This window comes from Dipodomys merriami, unplaced genomic scaffold, assembly GCF_024711535.1.
Source record: "Dipodomys merriami isolate MVZ:Mamm:240054 unplaced genomic scaffold, mDipMer1.0.p SCAF_12, whole genome shotgun sequence".
Taxonomy (NCBI): Eukaryota; Metazoa; Chordata; class Mammalia; order Rodentia; family Heteromyidae; genus Dipodomys; species Dipodomys merriami.
In genome coordinates this window covers 17,315,285-17,328,656 of record NW_027202493.1, presented here as the reverse complement: position 1 = coordinate 17,328,656, position 13,372 = coordinate 17,315,285, and the positions used below count along the sequence as shown (strand labels likewise).

Genomic DNA, 13,372 nt, shown 5'->3' with positions numbered 1-13,372 from the left:
CTCTCTTTCTCTTTCCCTCCCTCCCTCTCTCCCTCCCTCCCTCTCGCCCTTCCTTCCTTCCTTCCTTCCTTCCTTCCTTCCTTCCTTCCTTCCTTCCTTCCTTCCTTCCTTCCTTCCTTCCTTCCTACCTTCCTTCCTTCCTTTCTCCTCCTGACCAAGCCTAATACCTTAAATTTTCTTCTTTAATTGTAGTCCTTCTGCACCAGATTACAACTTAAAAAGTGTCAGGGACCCATTCTGTAAGGTCATGGAGTCATGTACTAAACTCATACCCTTGAGGGTTTGAGGGAGCTAGTTGGTTGGTGGAGACAAGGAAGCTACCTGTCTGGTAGCTTCCTAGAGGAGGAAAGGAGGCCTGTGGGAAAGACTGTGTGTGTCATTGTGCCTGTAGCTCCCTGGATATGCTGTATGTTTCCATCAAATATCACTTACAGTATGAAACTTCAGAGACAAAATTATTAAGATAATTTAGATAGCAACTGAAGAGCACCATTCCCCAAACTTTTTTTTTTTTTCAGAGCATTTCCCAACTGTCTTGATTGCATAAGGCAGTAGCTTTTAGAGGGTTCTCCAGTGCTAGGAAGCTGAAGGAGGATGTTTCCATACTGATTTCCAGAGGAGAACAAAGACTATCCAAATTCCACTCGTGGTAATAAAGCAGAGCGACGGTGCTTGCTCCACATAGTATGGGTGAGATTGGAAGGCAGATCACACTGTAAGTTGAAAAATGGCTTGACCCCATTCCTATGGAGCAAATTCTGTTTTATAGGAGAGTGAATAAGAAGGTGATTGAAATGGTGTGTTTGAATGGATTCATTATGTTCCAAATGCCAGCATTTGATCTGTTGTTACTGCAAAACAACAAAAACTAACTTAGAGATAATTTTGATGTCATTACATGTGAAGTATTTTGCCATGAGATATTTTCTCAAAGATCAAGAACTCACATAAAAGCTGGGAATGGCATAATTATCTTTTTTTTCTTTTTTCTTTGGCAGATTTTATTTTGAGTTGAAGACAAATTTAATTATTTTCTCAGGAGGCATTTTAGAAAAATTACATTTTCTGAATTTCATTGGAAGCAACTCCCAAATCCATAAGTTTATATCAGGTAATATGTTTCTTTTGTTTTACAATGTTCCTTCCTTCCTTCTTTCCTTCTTCCTTTTTTCGTTCTCTTTCTCTCTCTTTCTTTCTCTCTCTCTCTCCCTCTCTCTCTCTCATTCTCTCTAACAATGTGGTTTCTTTTTAATAGTCAAATGATGATTCTTGGCCAAGTATGCAAACATTTTATGAATTTCCATATAATGAAAGGGTAGCAAATAGCAGGTTAGTAAATTCATAATTGTATAATGAATTCATTGCAATATCATATTTTAATTAGTCGACATAGATAGTTTTGAATAAAACAACAATTAAATCTCCTTTGACAGAACCATTTGGCAAGTTTGAGCATCCTGTTTGGATCAAATTACCTTTTTTCCCAACTACAATTGTCTGTAATTTTGAAGAAAAATGAATATTCTAAGTAATTTCACTAGATTCACTACATGTCTTTGTATTTTCATTAGTTGGGCAGCTCATTAAGAAATTCAGTAAGAACTAGCTTTAAAAGTAAAATGATAAAGCAAATAAATTATGAAATATATATTGTGAAACATATGCTAGTATTCTTTAATTTGGCACCACTATGATTTCCCTCTCATTGTTAGGAAGAAATCATTTTTCTCTGAAATTACTTTAAGAAAAAAGGGAAGTATAATCTATACTACCATATAATTATTAAATATGCCCTGTATCTCATAGGCCCATATAAACTATTAAAATATTTCCTGTACTTAACTTTTTATTCCATTAGTATGGAGGATTAAAATTAAGTCATATGTGGATATAACACAAGTATATGAAGAGTTAGACATATTTTAGTATGCTGTGTGTATATACCTAGCATACAAGCATAAGAAATTTCTATTACTCAAAAAGATTTTCAGCAATGATTTGCAAAATCATTGATAGTTATACAAAGCATATTTTTACAGAAGTAAAACATGGTTTGAAGGCAGATCTCAAGTAATTATGCCTCACTAGTGTATACTTTAAATAGTGCCATAACAATGCACTATGATCTATTGTTGAAGTATATTTTGATTTTAATTTAGAAAGTGAGGAACAAAATTTCCTTCTATACTGTAAAGTTTAGTGATATTTGGAACTTTGGTCAAAGCAGCAAATCTTTAACTACTCATGAAATCAAAAATCCAAGAAAGACATCTCTGGGAGCAACATGTTTTGAGTCTTAGATTAAAAACTCTCCATTAAATATGCAATATTTTAAACCGAAAAATACTGTTAGTCTTTAAGATGTTTAGAATTTCAAATTCTGGAAAAGTAACACATTAACAGAACAAGTTAGGTATATGTAAGTTATAGTCTGTTTATATGTTGTGTGCAAATATATCAATTTAAGTATGATATTTATGCTTTAAATCTCCAATTTAACCAGTCTCCTATTGTCTAGGTTACAAGTGGAAACTGAATAAAAATTATTAATTTTTCAAAAGGATATTATGGATGTTTTGAAGAAACATAATAAAAATGTAGACTGTGATTTAATAGGGAAATAACTGTCTCTTTAGAAAAACTGAAAATGAAATCAAAATTTCTATATAAGCAACATCAAAATACCATGAGATGATGGATAAAGATGACATTTACAAGGTTTGGTAATGCAGAATAGTAAAGTTTACAGGAGATTAATCTAATATTGGAGACATATCATTTTTCACAGGAGTTGAATCATAATTCAGCTGTCTCCCTCTGACAAGGTCAAAATTTACCACTCTGCACACTCCAATGCTGCGGCTGGAACTGCTTCGTCGTGTCCTAAATCAGGTTCTGTGTAATTTCATAGATAAAATCAAATTCTGTGTAAAGTATCTTGTCTCTAATATATTAAAAAGTGAAAATAAGACAAACCTTGGAAACTTTCTGTTCAGCCATTATGGAAAACAAAAGTCTAGTTTGATACATAATTATTCAAAATGATCAGCAGCTGGGCTTCGTCCAGATTTCTGAGAATTATAATGCAAAACAAAGCCAGCTGCTTCTTTCAGCATATCAACTCCATTACTGTCTCAAGAGCTATTCTGATTAAGGCTAACATGATGTGATCACTTTCTTCACTTTGCAGCTGCTCTTACAGTGTTTAGATTTCAAAATCAGCATATGCTGTATATTCAGAAACCTAAGTAAACTAAAATCACATCTGTGTTATTTAAATGCTTCCAAAACTAACTGGCATGTGTTCACCAATATGGCAGGTCTTTCTCTTTGCTCCTTTCAGCAGTTGGTGTGTACCTTTTAATGAAGTAGATATCCTTTGAGTAGGATTTAGTTTTGTTTCATTGCTTGCTGCTTTGTGAAAAACTAGAGCAGCTCATAAAAGCCACAACACTAAGAAAATATGAAAACAAGTCCAGCTCTGTCATCTGGCTATATATTCCTAGATAGCCAGTAAATAAAATGATAAAACTTGAGTGAGGGAAGGGAAGAGACATGGTTTAAAAAGAATTGTACCCATTACCTGACTCATGTAACTGTAACTCCTCTGTATACTCCTGTAGTAGTATTGATAGTTGTATTGATATCATTTATTTGGAAATGGCATTAAGTTCAGAATTTGTTCATTATGTACTTCAACATTCCATGTCTTAAAGAGTCTTATAATTAATCCAAATGATTCTATGATTCTATTTACATCAAATACATATTATTTATATTAAGCCAATTTGTTTTGGCTAAAAGCCAGACTGCATGTACTAGAGCTTAAAAGACAAACACATACAGGATCATATGTTCATATATAATATATATATATAACATTTGTTATTGTAAAGCTGTTTGCGTATATTAGAGAGAGAGAAGGAAAAGCATTTGTAGAAGGTAAACAATAACAAACTACAATGAGCCTGTGAATAAACATGGCAAAAGAAAAGTTACTAAAACTTCAATAATAGAAGAGTAATGAGATGAAAGATGAAGGGGGATCTGTTTAAGAGATTTTCTGTGTGCATATATGAGTTACCACAGCGAAATATCTTATCAACTAGCATACAGTGAAAAAAGAAAAAGAAAAAAAAAGTTAATGACAGGAATGTAAAAGAGACCCTCTTCACAGTAGGGTATGAGTGGAAAGGAGGAGGGTGAATGGAGAGGGAGAATGTGAATGAAATACTTTATGTTCATGTGTGCAAATAGAATAATGAAGCTTGTTAAGATTGCTTTGGGAAAGGGGAGGGGTAGTAAGGAAAATAATAAAGAGGATGAGTGACATGTAACCACCTTGTAAAATGAATTGATATTCATAAAGTGTTTTAAAAAAAGGAAAGAAGAAAGAAAGAAAAGACTTATTTGGCCCATACTTTGAATGGTTTCAGTCTTTGATCAGTTAGTCTTTTTGCCTTTTGGACCCATGGTGAAGAAGAGTGTATAGGAATCCAGTGTACTAGTGGAGAGTATATTTTCATTAATGAAACACTTCTCACTAAGAGTCACCTGTTAAAGGTCTTACTGTCTCCCACTATTATTACAGGCTGGGGACTTAATTTTTAACACATAAGTCACTTCAGGACACTTACTCAAAAAGCATAGCCGCCCCTCCCCCCGCCATAGATACAGAATCCACAGCCTAGCTGCACTAGGGAAGTGGAGTATAAATTGCCTTGAGATCCAAATAATAAACAAAAACGTGGAGTTGGCCTAAGAAATAGAAGATATATTGAAACTTACTAACATGAAACCTAACCTAATGGGGAAATAAATTTGTTAACAAGGTATAAAGCCTATGGTGGCTGGTCTAACAGAATGTCCACAGGAAGTGTGGATCCATCTGTTTTAAAGATCAAGGAAATGTGCACAATAAACAACATCACTACTCAAAAGGTCCACCAGCTGCTGTAGGCCCAAGAGCTTTTATTCTCTCCATGGTGCTTCTTACAACAGGGAGTAAGGTTTGATAGGTTAGACAATGTAAGTTGTGATAGAATTAATTAGTTTGCTAGCTTGTTTTGCCTTTGTATGCCCAGCATTCCAAGAACTGGCTGACTTAGCCTGCTTGCTTCTTTTCTAGAAAACAATAGTTGCTCTAATCTTCAATAAGTATTAAACATGTTCCTTCAATTGGTCTTTATTTAAGAGGTTCACTTTTTACCTGCTCTGCTTCTTTCATTGATCCCTTGGCTTGTACAGTCTTGAGAATTGAGAATTGAAGGGGGGATTGGGTGGGGCTCAAGGACAGTTTTAAATGTCTTCTATTTTCCCCTCATAATACATGTGTTAAATACAAATTAGATAGGAGTTCAGAAACTCCCCTATACTACAAGCAATCATTACCCTTTGCCATGTTAGTGCATTTGCAATGCTCTAATGTGCTAAGTCAAGGTTACCATGTGAACTTGACAATAACTTCAACTTAATAACTTCAGAATGTCCCAAAAGACATCTTGATTGGATGTTGTAACAGAAATCTACACAGTGACTGAAGGCAACACTTTGGACCATCCCTTCTTCTACTATAATGTTTTTTCCCACATTTAATTCATAAAATCACGTAAAAGCACAGGAGAAGCTGGGGGAAAATCATAATACTACTCTCAGTGTGTATTTTTTCCAAACTACATATTATAATAAAAATTAAGCATTTGGTGATTATAAAGAAGGCAAATTCTAGCTAGTTAAACATTTTCCTTATTGTTTTAGAAATGTATGTGTACAGAGTAGGAGAGAGGAAATCTTTCCCATTTCTTTCTCATATATTTAGTCCTTAAAAATTATGTGTTTGTTTTAAAAAATTTTTTGAATCAATATAAAAATCCTTTTGGTGAGTTGTGTTTGTGATCACTTGTTTATAAAAGCTGTTCTGGGCATCCTTCACCACTTGCCTGTGTGCATTATCTGTAATTGTCTTTTAATAGACTGAGACTAAATTATTAGAAAAAAATGTATCACTAGAGAGTAAGGGTTGTCAAATACTACTGAGATGTAATACATCAAGTGCTCAGGTGTTCGGCTTTATCTAGTATACTGCTTATTTTCAGGACACATAGTCAAAAAAAAAGTTTTCCACATTTTTAACCTGTTCTGATTTAAAATGAGCAAGGTAATGAGCACTAACAACACAGAGAACAATGGAATTAATGAGTCTGGAAGAATAGCAAAGCATTAGATAAAGAATGTGTGACTAAAAAGAAGATAGTTCAAGCCTTCTTTATCAAGAAGCCAATATTTTGCTCTCAAACTAATTAAAAGTTCTAAAACAACATTTTTTTCAACTGCAGAGAAATTACAGTGGTTTCACATTTTTCAAGAAAAATATTCTGCAAGTGGAAAACAGTGATAAACAAAGACTTTTTATTTGTCTTATTCATAAGTGCATAGAATAATATCATGGAATTTAATTTGTATTAAAATAAGCTCTATGTAGCAAAGATTAATATAAATAATAAGTATAATGTCATATAAATTATAAGTTGGGTATTTTAAAATAATGTTTGAAATTTCACATTGATTTCTTTTCAGCTAAATATCAGCATGTTGACCACATTTGATATCTTTGGACATTTTCTACCACTAAGACACATTCCCAGTCCTCTTCTTGCATTTTTATGAGAAGTCTTGCATATTCTCCCATATTGTCTGTGACATTGTGTCTTTTGAGACCCAGTTCCATAATTTACTTGTATGACTACAATTGTTTCTTTATCTGTCCTTTAAATTACAAATTATCATTCAGCTATTCAGTTTTGCAATTTTCTATTAGAACAAGGTGATATGATCTGCTGTGATCTAAATTTTCACAGGCTATCCCAATCCACACCTCTGCTTTAAAAAAAAGGTTAAAATTTTCTAACATGAAAAATTGCATTATTTATGTTCTTTTTGGTCAGTAATTTCACTTCTGGGGCTTTTCCTATGAAAATATATGCAAAGATTTTATTACAGTTATGGTTGTATTTAAGAGGAATGACTTGGAATCAAATGAGTGTGTTAAATTATACTAGACTGATCCATTAGTTCATAAAACAAAATAATAAAAATGATGTATTAGTTGAACTGAAATTATAATTTAAGTGAATAAAGCCAAATTAAGGTTCCTCAAAAGGCTACACATAGAGCTCCCCTATGACCGACCCAGCAATCCCTCTTTTGGGCATTTACACAAATGAAAACAAACAAGGATATACAAAGCTAACAGCACAACCATGTTTATCGAAGCACTATTAAGCATAGTTAAGATATGGGAACAACCCAGATGCCCCTTAGTAAATGAATGGCTCAAGAAAATGTGGTATATATACACAATGGAATTCTATGCCTCCATCAGAAAGAATGACATTGCCCCATTTGTTAGGAAATGGAAAGACTTGAAAAATATCATATTAAGTGAAGTAATCCAGTCCCAAACAAATTTAGGTTTCATGGTTTCTCTCACTTGCAATAATTAGTATACATATAGGATATCTTATAAGATGAGCTGAAAAGCTCAAAAGCTATGTACATATGGCCATATAAGATGATGGTAAGTGAAATGAACCCCAAAATATGAACACAAGAGATCTGTCTTGGTTGTTATTGTTTAAAATGTAGTATGTGATTTTTTTTTGTTTTATTTTGTATGTTCTTCCTCCTATGACATATCTCCTGTTGTCACTGTACTTGATTTTGGTACCCTGCATCTTGTATATACATTTGTATAATTTGGGGAGGGGAAGCGGAATGACAAAATGCTGAAACAAGGACACAGGATGACCCATTGCAACAAGGATACCCATAGGACAGGATATTGCAAATGAACATTACAACTTCGACGGGGGGAGGGGGGAGAGGGAGAAAAGAGGGGGAAGGAAGGGATAATGGGACAACAACAAAGCCAGGGGTAGTAAGGATCGACAAGTAATGTACTCATTGCTTTATTCATGTAACTGTAACCCCTCTGTGCAGCATCTTTACAATAAAATAAAATTTATAAAAAAGCTAAATTAAAATCTATGCAATATTGTCCTATTTTTTGTTTAAAATACAACTTCTATATGGGTGTGTTCTTAGACAAAGTAATCATTTACTTAATGGGAGTAACTATTTCCTTTTAAAGTATTTTGTTTAAAAAAGGCAAAAAAAGCTTTGTAAATTTTCTGAGTTCTTAACAATGAACATATTTATCTGAAAAGAAAAACATTATTCAAAAATACTTGTATCCAAGGGTGGTTTCTTTTTCTTCTTAGGACAAGAAAAAATTATTATTTATGTATTTATGTATTTTTTTTAAATTTTATTTTATTTTATTTGTGAACATACTGTACAGAGGAGTTACAATTACATGGGCAGGATAATGCGTACATTTCTTACCAAGCATTGCAGCCTCCTCCTTTGTTTACCCTTCACATCCCTTCCCAGCCTCCCCCCTCCCCCCCAATCCCAATCCTTCTCCATTCCCCCCCCCCCCCCCGCACCGACGTTGTAAAGCTTGTTTTGGACATGACAACTTGTACTTCTGTATTTTTATTTTTTGCTTGACCTCGGCCTGGGTATTGTCCCTAAATTCCTTTTTGCTCAAGGCTAGGACTCTTACCCTTGAGCTACAGCACCATTTCTAGCTTTTTCTGTGATTAATTGAAGATAGGAGTCTCATAGACTTTCCTGCCCAAGTTTGCTTCAAACCTTGATCCTCAGATCACAGCCTCTTGAGTAGCTAGGATTACAGGAGTAAGCCACTAGCACTTGACAAGAGTATTTATTGTTAACCAAGGCACACCGCTACAATGAAGAACTGTTGACAATTATTTTCTTTCTTATAAGGGTATCAGCAATGTCATTGGAGAGTATTACTGTGCATATTAATAGGTCTGCATTTGGATGCAAATGCTGAGATGGAGAAACTAAAGTGTTCTTAATTTTTATTTTAATCACATATCCATCCATATAAAGTTTTGCATAAATGGGCTTGCAGGTTGTTTTCTGTGCCTGCTCACTTAGGGAAATGTTTAAACATCAGACCTGTTTATTCCTTTTTATCTATCAAATTCTTGCTGTCAAGGACTAAGAAATTTCTTTGGTCTTCACCTTCATACCTAACTTTATGGGTACTAATACTAGTACATAAAATATGATTGGATTCTTACCCCACTGTAACATTATTTCCAAATCAGTTTAAAAAAATACTCCTATTCTAAACCATCACTTTTAATATTTTATTCCATTAATTTTTAGGAAATTTTAAGTAATCATATGCAATTTTTTGTGTAAAATGTATATAGTGCCTTGATAGTATTTAAACAATATAGTGGTTTTAATTTTTCTGAGGCACCACAGAGAATTGCACATTCATTTTTTATTATTGATGCTACCTGAAGGAAGGGTTGTATATACACACAGACACAGACACACAGACACAAATACAAACAAACACATATACAAATTCTACATACCAAAAACACATATCTGACCTATCCATCTGACATATCCATCTGGCTGATGGATAAAGTGTGGCATCATATAGCTATTTTAAAATGTGTTTCTCAAGAGATGTAAGAAATTAGTATTCTTTTAAATTTTTAGTGAATTTCCTTAATATGCATTGAATTATCAATGTCATGCAGTTTCCTCAAGTTCCACAATCACTTTCTTCATTTATAATATTCCTTTTCTCCTTCAAACAACAGTACTGCCAAATAATATTGTCATAGTCCCAACCACTTCTATATAAATGAGTTGAATAGGATAAGTACTAGTTTAGTACGAGTACTAGTACTAGTTTAGACGAGTACTAGTACTCGTCTAGTTTAGAAGATATTATTTAAGCAGTTGAAAACCATTTATAGTGTATCCCCGGCATATTTACTTCATATTTACGTCTACCTTTTCTTCCTAACCTCGTCTTTGTCTTAACTTTTGTTAAGGAATATTTCTAATTTCTTTAGTCTTAGTAAAAAGGAAAAAAAAAAACTTTTCCATTTACTTTCTTCCCAAAAAAGAAAATAAATTGCTTTAAAAATATATTCTGTTACTTCCATAAAATAAATAAAATATTTGTGAAAAGACTTTTTGCATGAAATTACTACCTGCTAAGAAGTATGAATAAGAGAGTATAATCAAAGATAATATCTTAGGAAATGCAGACCGACTAGTATCTCAGATGATTAAAAATATTCAGTGTAATTGGATGGAAAATTGTATTATTGTGAGGAACTAAAGCAATTTCTTGTTTGTCATAAAATCGTTCAGTTTAATGTCATTTGGAAAATTTTCAGGGTACATTATCTATGACAACTGCGAAAGAAATGAAAGTTGGCTGTTTCTTTCATAGACGGAAGAATTCATGTATTTTTTTTTGAGTCCTAATGATACTTTCCAAAAACTGAAATTCAAGATAAGCATCAAAGAAATGCTTATATCTTAAAGGTCTTGATATAAAATAGCTTTTATGAAAATTGTACTGTTTTATTATCTTTAAGTAGTATAAAGGAGTTGCCATTTAACAAAGCAGTACATGGATATGATGTATCTGGATCCATGTCACCCCTTCTAACATTCTCACTAACCACTTCCCTTCCCACTCCTTACTCTCCTTAATTTTGTAGGATATACTATTTTTGTAGGATTTACTATTTTCCCTCTCTTTTTCTCTTCATTTGTCTACCTGTTTCCCATTGATACCACCATACCTTTTTCTAATTCATTTCCTGGTGTTTACTTGTTTCAACTTTGACTTTACTTTTCTTGAATCTACCATATTTTATTGAATACATTTGTATATAATTGCATACCATCCAACTAAATCTAGGTTCCACATATAAGGGAAAATGTACCTGACTTATTTCACTTACCATCTTTTTTCTCCAGGTCTTTCTGTTTCTTCACAAGTGGCACAATATCATTCTTCCTAATGGTTGAGTAAAATTCCATTGGGTATATATACCACATTTCTTGATCCATTTGTCCATTCAGGGACATCTTGGTTGCTGCAATGAACATGATTGTTTCAGTGGCTTTGCTCTATCTGGGTAACTCTTTAGCACAGAAACAAACTTTCTAAGCTAAGATCCAGAAACACAGCAAATCAAAGACCTGCGAAATCAGACTGCATCAGACTAAACAGTTCCTTCAGTGTAAAAGATCTAGCTAGCAAGACAAAAGACAGCCTACAGAATGGGAGATTTTTGCCAGCTACATACACACAATGGCGTAATACACAGAATACACAGAAAACTTAAACAATTAATCCTGATTAATAAATTGGCTAATGAGCTAAATAGTACTCTCAGAAGAAGTGAAAATGGCCTATAGGTACATGAAGAAATGCTCAAAATCTCTCGCCATAAAGCAAATGCAAACAAAGCAATACTAAGATTTCACCTCAACCAAGTTATAATGGCTATTATCAAGAAAGGATTGCTGGGTCATAGTGGAGCTCTATGTGAAGTCTTTTGAGGAACCTCCATACTGCTTTCCAAAGTGGTTGAACAAGTTTACATTCCCACCAACAATGAAGTAAGGTTCCCTTCTGTCCACATCCCCTCCAGCATCTGTTGTGGTTAGAGTTCTTGATTTTTGCCATTCTAACTGGAGTGAGGTGCTATCTCAATGTTGTTTTGATTTGCATTTCTTTTATGGCTAGGGAGGTTGAGCATTTCTTCATGTGTCTATTGGCCATCCTTTCTTCTTCAGAGAAGTTTCTCTTTAAGTCTTTAGCCCACTTATTTATTGGGCAGTTGTTTCTTTGAGGATTTATTGTTGAGGGATTTAAATTTTTGAGTTCCAAGTATATTTTAGATATGAGACCCTTGTCTGTTGTATGGCTAGTGAAGATCTTCTCTCAATCCGTGGGCTTTCTATTGATCTTTCTAACTATGTGCTTTGCATGCAGAAGCTCTGCAACTTCATGTAATCCCATTTGTCCAACTTTTCTTTGATTTGTTGTGTTTCCGGTCTCTATTCAGAAAATTTTGGCCTGAGCCAAGGAGACCTAGGGTTTCTCCTATTCCATCCTGTAATGTTTTCAGAGTGTCTGCTTTGACTCCGAGGTCTTTGATCCATTTGGAGTTGATTCTGGTGCAGGGTGATATATAAGGATCTAGCTTTAGTTTTCTACAAGTAGTTAACCACTTTTGGGCATTTACCCAAATGTTTACAAACAAGACCACACTAAAGCTACCAGCACAACTATGTTTATTGCAGCATTATTTACTATAGCTAAGATATGGAACCAACCCAGATGCCCCTCAGTAGATGAATGGATCAAGAAAATGTGGTATATATACACAATGGAATTCTATGCCTCCATCAGAAAGAATGACATTTCCCCATTTGTTAGGAAATGCAAAGGTTTGGAAAAAATTATATTAAGTGAAGTAAGTCAGGCCCAAAGAAACATAGGTCCCATGGTTTCCCTTATTTGCAATATCTAGTATATGTATGAGTCAAGCAGAAAAGGTCAGATAATGTGATGTTAGGAAAATGAACCCTTAGATATGTATTTTAATGTTTTTTTCTTTCATGCATTTGTTTCTAACGCATTCTATCTCTTTGTTGCTTTGTATGTCCCTTCCCCATAGTATAACCCCTGCCTTCACTATATTTGATGTCAGTATAACTTGTGGAGGAGATGGGGAAAAACAAGTCGTTTAAGGATACAGGTGGACCTGTTGCAACAATGAGAAGTACAAGTTGTCATGTCGAAAATGAGCTTTACAATGTTGTTGTGGGGTGGGGGGGGGGTGGGGGGGGAGGATGGGTGGGGGGGGGTGGGGGAGTCTGGGAAGGGATGTGAAGGGTAAACAAAGGAGGAGGCTGCAATGCTTGATAAGAAATGTACGCATTATCCTGCCCATGTAATTGTAACCCCTCTGTACAGTATGTTCACAAAATAAAATAAAATAAAATAAAAATCAAATAAAAGCAAAAAAAAAAAAAAAAAGGACATGACAACAGATACTGGCAAGGATGTAGGCAAAAGGAAACCTAGTACACTGTTGTTGGAATATAAACTTGTTCCATTACTCTGGAAAGTATTATGGAGATTGCTCAAAAAAATTAAACATAGAGCTACTCTATGATCCAACAATTTTACTCCTGGACTTTTAGCCAAAAGAAAGTTGTACTTTAGTAGACTATTGAAATAAATCCGATATTTAAACACTCACACGTGTTTATTTGAGTGTTTAAATATTGGATCTATTTCAAGACCCATGAGGGGTTTTTTGTCTTTTATTCTTTTCATATTTACTTCTATTTTTCTCAATCAATGCTAAATGTAATAACATATTGAAACAATAAGAGATTCATGTTACTCTCTAGATTTTCTTTTTGTACCTTGATC

General features: G+C 34.0%; 1 long non-coding RNA gene across 1 annotated transcript; it reads left to right on the top strand.

Moving 5' to 3' along the window:
• Positions 1–531: 531 nt before the first annotated feature.
• On the top strand, positions 532–2,877 carry LOC138823021 (uncharacterized). The gene is made up of 3 exons (XR_011370715.1): positions 532–715; positions 999–1,111; positions 2,789–2,877. It is a non-coding gene; the product is annotated as an uncharacterized lncRNA (long non-coding RNA).
• The last annotated feature ends 10,495 nt before the right edge of the window (positions 2,878–13,372 follow it).